This window comes from Bubalus kerabau, chromosome 3 (assembly GCF_029407905.1).
Source record: "Bubalus kerabau isolate K-KA32 ecotype Philippines breed swamp buffalo chromosome 3, PCC_UOA_SB_1v2, whole genome shotgun sequence".
NCBI classification, from domain to species: Eukaryota; Metazoa; Chordata; class Mammalia; order Artiodactyla; family Bovidae; genus Bubalus; species Bubalus kerabau.
The window spans coordinates 149591444-149602967 of NC_073626.1; the positions used below are offsets into that span (position 1 = coordinate 149591444).

An 11524-nucleotide genomic window follows, 5' to 3' on the forward strand; every position below is an offset into this window, starting at 1 on the left:
CTCTGACAAACTGATAACACTCTGTATAGGAGTCCTCTACTATGAGCATCTAAGAAACATGAACAGCATCTTATTTGCTTTTGTTTTCCAAAAGCCTAGCCTTGGCACCATGAACTGAGATTCTAACAATTCCACTGACTCTTGAGCTGACATGTTCCCCATTATACTTAGGGGTCTATTTAATGAACTCATTCATTTATTCATTCAACAAATATTAATAGGTATTAAGTACTTGCTCTATGCCAAATGTTGTTCTAAGTTCTGTGGCTACATTAGAAAGCAAACATGCTTATGTTCAACTAAAAATGAGAAGAAACTTAAAATAAACCAAAAATTAAAATGTATAGTACCTCAGACAATAAGTGCTATGGAGAGGAGTAAACCAGCAAAGAGGGATAGAGCAAGCCAGGGTTGGGGGGGGTTGGGTTGGGGGAGATGTTTAAAGATGTGCTCAGATTAAGATTCATCAGGAAGGTGACCAGTGAGCAAAGTTCTGAAGGAGTTGCCCATGCAGCTCTCCAGGGCAAAGGTGCTCCAGCCAGAGGGAAAAACAAAACAGAAACTCTGAAGTAGGAGTGTGCCTAGAATGAAAAGGATAACAGTAGATGGACCATTGTATTCGCACAAAGAAAAAGAAAGACAGAGGATATAATGTCAGAAAGAAGAAGGGAAGGGAGACTCATGGAGGGCCCTGTTGGCCCTGGTAAGGGTCTGTTTGGTTTTTTTTTAATTTTTTATTATTGAGATGTAATTGACATATAACATTATGTTATTTTCAGGTGTATAATATAATGATTCAATATTCATATACATTATGAAATGATCACCACAGTAAGTCTTGTTACCATCCATCATTGCACAAAGTTACAAATTTTTTTTCTTGTGCTGAGAAGTTTTAAGCTCTCTTAGCAAGCAACTTTTGAGTATTCAATACAGTATTAACTATAGTCATCATCCTATGCATCGCATCCCCATGACTTATTTATTTTATAACTGGAAGTGTGTACCTGTTGATTCTCGTCACTCACTTCACCCACTCCCCTAACACTCCTCCCTTTTGGTACTCCTCACAACCTGTTCTCTGAGTTTTGTTTTGTTTGTTCATTTGTTTTATTTTTTAGATTTCACATAGAAGTGAATCATGCAGTATTTGTATTTCTTTGTATGACTTATTACATTTAGCATTATTAGCCTCAAGTTCTGACCATGTTGTTGGGAACAGCAAGATTTCATTCTTTTTTATGGTAATATTCCATTGTATATACATACCACATCTTCCTTATCCATTCATCTGTTGATGGACATTTAGCTTGCTTCCATATCTTAGTTATTGTAAATAATGCTCCAATGAACATTGGGATGAGCATATCTTTTCAAACTAGTGTTTTTTTATTTTTTTGGATAAATACTGAGAAGTGGAACCACTGAATCATATGGTAGTCCTATTTTTATTTTTTTTTTGAGAAACCTTCATACTGTTTTTCATAATGGCTGCACCAATTTACTTTCCTATCAACAGTGCATGAGTGTTCCTTTTTCTCTACATCCTTACTAATAGTTATTTCTGTCTTTTTTATTATGTCCATGCTAACCTCAGATACGCAGATGACACCACCCTTATGGCAGAAAGTGAAGAGGAACTAAAGAGCCTCTTGATGAAAGTGAAAGAGGAGAGTGAAAAAGCTGGCTTAAAACTCAACATTCAGAAAACTAAGATCATGGCATCCAGTCCCATCACTTCATGGCAAATAGATGGGGAAACAATGGAAACACTGAGACACTTTATTTTCTTGGGCTCCAAAATCACTGCAGATGGTGACTGCAGCCATGAAATTAAAAGACACTTACTCCTTGGAAGGAAAAGTTATGACCAACCTAGACAGCATATTCAAAAGCAGAGACATTACTTTACCAACAAAGCTCCATTTAGCCAAGGCTATGGTTTTTCCAGTAGTCATGTATGGCTGGGAGAGTTGGACTATAAAGAAAGCTGAGTGCTGAAGAAGTGACTCTTTTGAACTGTGGTGTTGGAGAAGACTCTTGAGCATCCCTTGGCCTGCAAGGAGATCCAACCAGTCCATCCTAAAGGAGATCAGTCCTGGGTGTTCATTGGAAGGACTGATGCTGAAGCTGAAACTCCAATAGTTTGGCCACCTGATGCAAAGAACCACTCATTGGAAAAGACCCTGATGCTGGGAAAGATTGAAGGCAGGAGGAGAAGGGGACAACAAGGATGAGATGGTTGGATGGCATCACCAATGCGATGGATATGAGTTTGAGTAGGCTCTGGGAGTTGGTGATGAACAGGGAAGCCTGGCGTGCTGCAGTCCATGGGGTCGCAAAGAGTCAGACACGACTGAACGACTGAACTAACGCTCACAGGTGTGAGGTGGTAGCTCACTGTGCATTTGATTTGCATTTCCCTGATGATTAGTAATATTGGGCGTCTTTTCATGTGTCTGCTGGACATCTGTACATCTTCTTTGAAAAATATCTATTCAAATCCTCAATTCATTCTTTAAATCGAATTGTTTGGACGTAGGAGGGTTTTGAGTTGTATCAAACATATGATTTGCAAATATTTACTCCCATTCAGTAGGGTACCTTTTTATGTTGTCTTTGGTTACTTTTGCTATGCAAAAACTTTTTAGTTCAATGGAACAATTCGGGCTTTTACTTTGAGATATTGAGGAATGATGTGACCTGACAGGTTTTAGAAAGATTACTCTGGCTGATGGATTGAGACCAAGAAGTTGCAGTAGAGAAGGCAGAAGCAGGGAAACCAGGAGGTATTTGATAATCCAAGTCAGAGAAGGTGGTGGCTCCAACCAGACGTTAGTGGCAAAGGTGATGAGAGTATTAGATTTTAAATATCTTTAGGGAGTAGAGCCAATTGAATTTGCTGGCAATATGGACTTGGGGTTTTAATGAGGAGACTCCTGTTATGTTACCAAGCACTTCTGGTATAAACTCTGGCTTTCTGCATGGCATCTTCTGCTGAGAGACTTCCATTGACTGATTGGTTGGTCCAGTTTGAGTTGGGATCCTTCCAGCACCACCAGTCCCTCCCCGCCTTCCACAATCATAATTGTGAGTAGGATTGATGGTCCTGCCATTCCAACAGCCTCCACTGACCTGTCACCATTTTTGCCAAGCCCAACCTCTCTTTGCCTGCACTTAGGTTCCCATAAAAATGAAAAATATGGGTTTGAAGGAAAAAAAAGCTCTGTCTAGGTGAAAATGGGTCCAAGTGGTGAAAGCTATTCCAAGCCAGGGTAACATTTATGGGATTACATTGGACCATGTCCCATAGCACTGAGACGATCAGAACAGCAAGACCAGACGTTGAAAACCAGCACCTTTCTAGTTCTCTGCCCACCATCTACTTTCAGATTTCAAGACATTCTGGGTCAAAATGAGTTGAATACAGTTGCCATCTGAGAGCAAGAATAGATAAAATATGTAAAGAGAGTGGTTTTTAGTCTGTTAGTCTTAGTTAAGATTGTTTAAGCAACAAAGAAAGGAAAAGAGGACAAAGAGAGAAAGGAAGAAGGAACACAGCAAAAAAAGAAAGATTGGTTCTTTCTCATTAGCTATTCTACAGAAGCCAGTGATGGGTTATTACACATTCTATACCATTTAGCTAACTTTTAAAAAGAATCCAAGCCATCAAACACCTGTATATTATCTAATGATTTAAAGCAAGACTTTTTAAAGCAACAATTAAAAACTCCTCTCAGAGAATGAGGCTGAGAATGCTAAGTCTAATCAAATCATTTTTTGGTATTAAAACAGATACTGCATAAATACTTTGAAATACAACTGATGCAATAGATGCTGACTGCTCTTCAAATTCCTAATCGGGATTTCCAGACATTCAGAAATGCTGGGGGAGTGGGACTGGGATGGGGAGGTATGTGCACATGTTGTTGTTTTAAAGGACCCAATACTATAATTCTCTCATGTGGAAATTTTCCACTGACTTCAGATTTGCTAGTATGAGCCACCAAATCCTCAAAGATTGTGCTAGGGAGATTTGGAGGCATACTTCCAACCTCCCGGTGGAATAAATTATAAGATGCAATGAAGTAGTTATTTCCTAGGGTTTGTTGTGTTTTTATTCCTCCCACAAACAAAATGCAAACCATCACAAATTAAATAGATTCCTCAAGGTCCAAAGGAGGCTTTTCATGCTGTTTCTTGTACACTCAGTGGCATGTCGCAACAGATGTTAAAGGGCCAACCCTGAAAGGAGATTATATTAGCGATAAGATGTGAACTGGAAGATGCGAAACTTGAAGGCATTACCCTCAAGAGATATTAGTCGTGAGGTGACATGGTGGGTAAGCATTCATCTCAGTACCTTCCTAACCTCTCTGTGTGTCTTCTTCTGGGGTCTTCCCATTTCTAGAGTAACAAGTTTAATAGAACACTGGCTCCCTAGAACCTACCCACTTCCTCCCCCTACCTTAATTATTGAAAACATCTTTTCAAACAGCTACTATGATGATGATGGGGACTTCCCAGGTGGCTCAGATGGTAAAGAATCTGCCTGCAATGCAGGAGACCTGGAGTCAGTCCCCAGGTCCAGAAGATCCTCTGGTGTAGGAAATGGCAACCCACTCCAGTATTCTTGTCCATGAGAGAATCCTGTGGACAGAGGAGCCTAGCGGGCTACAGTCCATGGGGTTGCAAAGAGTTGGACATGACTGAGCAACTAACACACCTATGATGATGGACTCTTCCACAAGATGCTACACTTCATCTATGCCCTCGTTGAGTACCTCTTACTTGGTTTTCCCTGCAGAGGCTGAAGTGGCCAGATTCACCGTCAAGTAGAAAAGGTGGCACTGCTCCTGTTATTCTGTGAAACTGAGACTTGGAACTCAGAACTCTGAAACTGCATCTGGACACACACAGCCCACTTAGGCACTTTGAGTGGTGGCCACAGGGCCCAGGAAAGTCACAATGTCCCCACGTGCCTCCCTGCCCTAGCCTTCATTTATGAACAAAACATATCACCCCTGATGACCAGCTTCCCTTTCATACTGCACTCAGAGGAGTGGGGTGGCCCAGTGACACCTGAAAGCTTTGGGAAAGTCCATCCTGCCTTCATTTCTGCCACCTCCTGTCCAGCTCTCTTCCTCACCCTCACTTTATGCTGCTATCAGAAACACTGGGTGGCAGTTGGTTTTGGGGTGTCCATACACCCACACATGATTTGTAGTATCTGCCCCTGCTTAGGGCCACTGCCTCAGGGCCTGTCCTGGATGCCTGTGTTTGTGACAAATGAGAATACGCATAACAGATGGCTTATTCAAAACCTAGTCTAGTTAGCATGGCAACAGGAATTAATAAGCTCCGTATTCTTTTACTTACCTCTGACTAGAAATGATCACTGAAGCCAGAACTTATAAGCTTCAGTGAGCAGATTAATAAGAAACCTTGAACGCTTGGGAGACAGTCAACACAGGTAGTCTGAGAGACAAATCTTTCAGTTAGAAAGTACATCTTGATAAATGGTTAAGAAAATTATTATTGAATATTTGCATACCACTTACCATAATTTAAGCTGTTTCAACCCATTGTTTGTACCTTATGTTAAACTTTCTGCCTAAATCTCTTTCTTACTGCAATGAGATTTCTTGCAATATTAAAAAGTTTCTTTAAATAGTTCTAAGAACTGTTATAGCCTTGAAACAGTAAGTGTTCACTATAGGAAACGACATATGTTTGTTGTAAAAATGTGTTATTGAATGTTGTAGTCTGTAGTAGAAAACAGCCTGTGCTTACTTTTCTAACCTATGTTGGTCATAGGAGGTTGATATAAAGCACAAGTCTGTGATAATTAACTCAGTATTAGTTCACTGCTCTTGATCTAATCTACTCAACCACTACAAAAGAACTGTGCTGTATCTCCTAAAATTAAGACCTAGCTAAAGGCGTTTCTGCTCATAAAGATTTATTTTACAAGTATAATTAAAATGTTGATAACAGTGTATCTTTTAAACACAATGAGAACAAGATTAATCACGTTAGTAATGGGATTCTACTGTTTCCAGTTCAGAAAAATTATGTCCTTTACGTTTAGATTTTTTTTTTAATTTTTTTTTTAATTTTTTTAAGTCAAAAAATGAAAAGAAAATCACCCCAAGGGTTATCTTCTTGACAAACAGATTAAGATGAAAATATGAGCCGGTGGGACTGCGCATAAAAAGACCTAACCCAGAGAGTAGCCAGTAGCCAGTAACCCAGAGTACCCAGAGATTGATAAACACAGGCTGAGTCTGACTTAAAACAGTTCAAGTGCCTTTATGCTAAAGTTAGTCTATTGCGAGAGACACAAGTTAACAACCGTATCCTCTGGCATGATATCTAACCCCATCCCAGGTCTCAAATTTCTTTTTATTTCCTTTTTATCCTCAAGAGGAAGCTACGCAGAGGAGGTCTACCATGTGAGGTGTCCCAGGAAGAGGAGAGGGGTGCTGTTTCTTCTCCAACCTGCATCACCCCTCTGTGCTCCTGCAGGAGCCTCTCAGGTCCCACTGCCAGAAGCCTGGCTTACCATGCCTGTGCTGCCCCCTTACCGCCTTCCTCTTCTTGAATCAGAGATCTTTGGTCCACAGGGATTCCCTACCTCCACAAATGTTCATACCTGTCCTGTTGGTCCGCTGATACGCTGCCTAGCATCTCCCGCAAGAGAGGGTTCGGTGGGAGGAATGTCAGCAGCAGTGATGCTCCAGATGTCAGCTGTTCTGGGGTCTGCTTCAGCTGCGGAGACTCTCCTCCCCAAGGTCACTCTCTATCCTGACAGCCTACAACCCTTGGCAGAGACAGGTGCCTGCCAGAGCATGATGCCAAGGACACCAGTCTCAGCATTCCTGGCGATACGGGCCTAGGCCTTTGGGGCCCGTATCACAGCAGGCTTCTTTCTCTGCCCCATCTGTTCCTGGTTCCTCCCCTTCACAGGTGTGGAGCCCAGTGAGCACAGTGCTCTGAATCTCTCTCTAGAGAGTCCAACCTGGGATGGCTCTTACCAATTTCAGTCTCATCATGAGATTATGGGGCTTCCCCCATGACTCAACTATAAAAGAACCCACCTGCAACTCAGGAGATGCAGAAGACACAGGTTCAATCCCTGGGTCAGGAAGATCCCCTGGAGAAGGAAATGGTAACCCATGCCAGTATTCTTGCTGGGAAAATCTCATGGACGCAGGAGCCTGGCAGGCTACAGTCCACGGGGTAACAAAAAAGTCAGACATGACTGAGCACACACACATGAGATTATTGCCAAATGATTAACCTGACAAATAAATTCAGGTGAAGAGAGATGAAAGGCTGAAAACTCATTGGATTACATCAGTGGTCCTAAATATTTAAGCCTTTAGAAATAGAACCCTTTCTTCAAATTGTGAAACTGTAAAGTAGGATCAAGTGGGGCATATCAGTTGAAACTTCTGTGGCACACCACGGAGTCCCAGAGAGAGGAAAATCAATGGACCGAACAGACCAGTGGTTCTCAACCCACAAAAGGCATCAGAATCCACTGGGGGCATTTAAAAACTACCAATGTCTCGCCCTCACCCCTGAGATCCTGTTCAGTGTTGTAAAAGTCCTTCACATGAATCTAACAGATAGCTTGGACTGAGAACTCATGAGCTCTAAGGCATTTTCACCCTCTGCAGGCTCCTCATCCATAACACATGATGGCCCCTTCCTCTGGTATCAATATTTAATACAGGACCTCCAGCATCCAAGGCCAAAGAGCCAATTCTAGCTTTTACATGAACAAAGGGATTTATTTTTTAATTACTTATTAATATCACTATTTTTAATTACTTATTAATATCCCCAAAAGAGAGGAGGCTAACCATGGGGAGAGCCTTCCCTGACCTTACCTGCTTTCCCAGGAGCCAAAGTCCACAGGAAGCTTCAGTAGGACTCCTGGCTTTGTTGTTATCCAAACCCCAATTTAAAGAGTCAAAATGAAAAAAAAAAAAAAAAAAGAGTCAAAATGCATTTGTTCTCTTTTACCCTCCTGAAGCTGGAGACAGGCACCACCTGGGAAGCATGATACACAAAATTATTCTCAATTGGCTGTCCTGACTTTCACCTTTTTTATAACAAATTTTCATTTTTTATAGTTCTTAAATAAGCACATACCCTGGCCCCATGTTTACTCTCCCAAACTACCTAAACATTGTTATGATTGAATTTCCTCTAATTCAGTTTGTAAAAGAAGCACCCATTTTTAAAGAATTTGTTTGGTTCTCTTTATAGATGCACTTTTCAATGTTTGATTTTTTTTAACAGTTTGGATTTGCAGGGGTTGTTTTTTGGTTAAATTTGACAGCTAGTTTTAAAGTAGTTTATACAATGTTTGAGGGATTGTTTATGATCAACTGGTACTCAAGGATCCTTCAATTTGGTCAACTTATAATTTCTGCTCTATTTAGTGCTAGGAAAATAGGAATTTCCTGATTACCCCCTTTTGCTGAGTTCCTGTCTTAGATTAAATAATGTCATTTGCAGCAACATAGATGTACCTGGAAAGTGTCGTACTGACTGAGGTAAGTTAGACAGAGAAGGAGAAATATTTTATGATATCCATTATATATGAAATTGAAAAAGAAATGATACAAATGAACTTAGAAACAGACTCACCGATTTAGAAATGAACTTATGGTTGCTGGGGGTAAAGAATAGTTGGGAGTTTGGGAAGGTCACATACACACTGCTATATTCAAAATGGATAAACAAACACCTATTGCATAGAACATGAAACCCTATTCAATGTTATGTCGGAGCCTGAATGGGAGAGGGGTATGGGGGAGAATGGATACATGGGTATGTGAGGCTGAGTCCCTTCACTGTTCATTTGAAACTACCACAATTTTGTTAATCAGCCATACCCCAATACAAAATAAAAAGTTTAAAGTTTGAAAATAAACTAATATAAAAAGGACTATATAAAAAATAGTCCTTCTCTTAGGAAACTTGGATACCCAATAATCTCATTCCCAATTTGATTCAACACTGATACCAGCAGAATTGTGAGAATTAAATCCAGTAAAATCATTTTGATTCTAAAGAGCCAACATGTGCTCAACATATAATATCCTCTCTCTCTATATATATATATGGATTTACGTATATGTTCATAAAGAATATGTGGTATTACTTTGTGTGCCCTTTGCTGGAGCAGCCATGAAGAGATACCCCACATCCCAGGTAAGAGAAACCCAAGTAAGACGGTAGGCACTGAGAGAGGGCATCAGAGGGCAGACAGACTGAAACCACAATCACAGACAACTAGCCAATCTGATCACATGGACCACAGCCTTGTCTAACTCAATGAAACTAAGCCATGCTGTGTGGGGCCACCCAACACAGACAGGTCATGGTGGAGAGGTCTGACAGAATGTGGTCCACTGGAGAAGGGAATGGCAAACCACTTCAGTATTCTTGCCTTGAGAACCCCATGAACAGTACGAAAAGGTAAAAAGATAGGACACTGAAAGAGGAACTCCCCAGATCAGAAGGTGCCCAATATGCTACTGGGGATCAGTGGAGAAATAACTCCAGAAAGAATGAAGGGATGGAGCCAAAGCAAAAACAATACCCAGTTGTATATGGGGCTGGAAATAGAAGCAAGGTTCAATGCCGTAAAGAGCAATATTGCATAGGAACCTGCAATGTTAGGTCCATGAATCAAGGCAAATTGGAAGTGGTCAAATAGGAGATGGCAAGACTGAACGTTGACATTCTAGGAATCAGCTAACTAAAATGGATTGGAATGGGTGAATTTAACTCAGATGACCATTATATCTACTACTGTGGGCAGGAATCCCTTAGAAGAAATGGAGTAGACCTCGTAGTCAACAAAAGAGTCTGAAATGCAGTACTTGAGGTGCAACCTCAAAAATGACAGAACGATCTCTGTTCGTTTCCAAGGCAAACCATTCAATATCACGGTAATCCAAGTCTATGCCCCAACCAGTAACACTGAAGAAGCTGAAGTTGAACGGTTCTATGAAGACCTACAAGACCTTCTAGAACTAATACCCAAAAAAGATGTCCTTTTCATTATAGGGGACTGGAATGCAAAAGTAGGAAGTCAAGAACCACCTGGAGTAACAGGCAAATTTGGCCTTGGAGTACAGAATGAAGCAGGCTAATAGAGTTCTGCCAAGAAAATGCACTGGTCATAGCAAACACTCTCTTCCAACAACACAAGAGAAGACTCTACACATGGACATCACCAGATGGCCGACACCGAAATCAGATTGATTATATTGTTTGCAGCCAAAGATGGAGAAGCTCTATACAGTCAGCAAAAACAAGACCGGGAGCTGACTGTGGCTCAGATCATGAACTCCTTATTGCCAAATTCAGACTGAAATTGAAGAAAGTGGGCAAAACCACTGGACCATTCAGGTATGACCTAAATCAAATCCCTTATGACTATACAGTGGAAGTGAGAAATAGATTTAAGGGACTAGATCTGATAGAGTGCCTGATGAACTATGGAGGGAGGTTCATGACATTGTACAGGAGACAGGAATCAAGACCATCCCCATGCAAAAGAAATGCAAAAAAGCAAAATGGCTGTCTGAGGAGGCCTTACAAAAAGCTGTGAAAAGAAGGGAAGCAAAAAGCAAAGGAGAAAAGGAAAGATATAAGCATCTGAATGCAGAGTTCCAAAGAATAGCAAGGAGAGATAAGAAAGCCTTCCTCAGAGATCAATGCAAAGAAATAGAGGAAAACAATAGAATGGGAAAGACTAGAAATTTCTTCAAGAAAATTAGAGATACCAAGGGAACATTTCATGTAAAGATGGGCTCAATAAAGGACAGAAATTACAGGGACCTAACAGATGCAGAAGATATTAAGATGAGGTGGCAAGAATACACAGAAGAAATGTACAAAAAAGATCTTCATCACTCAGATAACCATGATGGTGTGATCACTCACCTAGAGCCAGACATCCTGGAATGTGAAGTCAAGAGGGCCTTAGGAAGCATCACTATGAACAAAGCTAGTAGAGGTGATGGAATTCCAGTTGAGCTATTTCAAATCCTGAAAGATGATGCTGTGAAAGTGCTGCATGCAATATGCCAGCAAATTTGGAAAATTCAGCAGCGGCCACAGGACTGGAAAAGGTCAGTTTTCATTCCAATCCCAAAGAAAGGCAATGCCAAAGAATGCTCAAACTACCCCACAATTGCACTCATCTCACACGCTAGTAAAGTAATGCTCAAAATTCTCAAAGCCAGGCTTCAGCAATGCGTGAACCATGAACTTCCAGATGTTCAAGCTGGTTTTAGAAAAGGCAGAGGAACCAGAGATCGAATTGCCAACATCTGCTAGATCATTGAAAAAGCAAGAGAGTTCCAGAAAAACACCTATTTCTGCTTTATTGGCTATGCCAAAGCCTTTGACTGTGTGGATCACAATAAACTGTGGAACATTCTGAAAGAGATGGTAATACCAGACCATCTGACCTCCCTCTTGAGAACCCTGT

The 11524-nt window shown here is 40.9% G+C and overlaps 1 long non-coding RNA gene across 1 annotated transcript; it reads right to left on the reverse strand.

Annotated features, from left to right (window-relative positions):
* Positions 1 to 399: 399 nt before the first annotated feature.
* Positions 400 to 7964, reverse strand: LOC129646698 (uncharacterized). The gene is made up of 3 exons (XR_008712127.1): positions 7899 to 7964; positions 7101 to 7156; positions 400 to 581 (listed from the first exon to the last, which is right to left on the reverse strand). It is a non-coding gene; the product is annotated as an uncharacterized LOC129646698 (long non-coding RNA).
* Positions 7965 to 11524: the final 3560 nt, after the last annotated feature.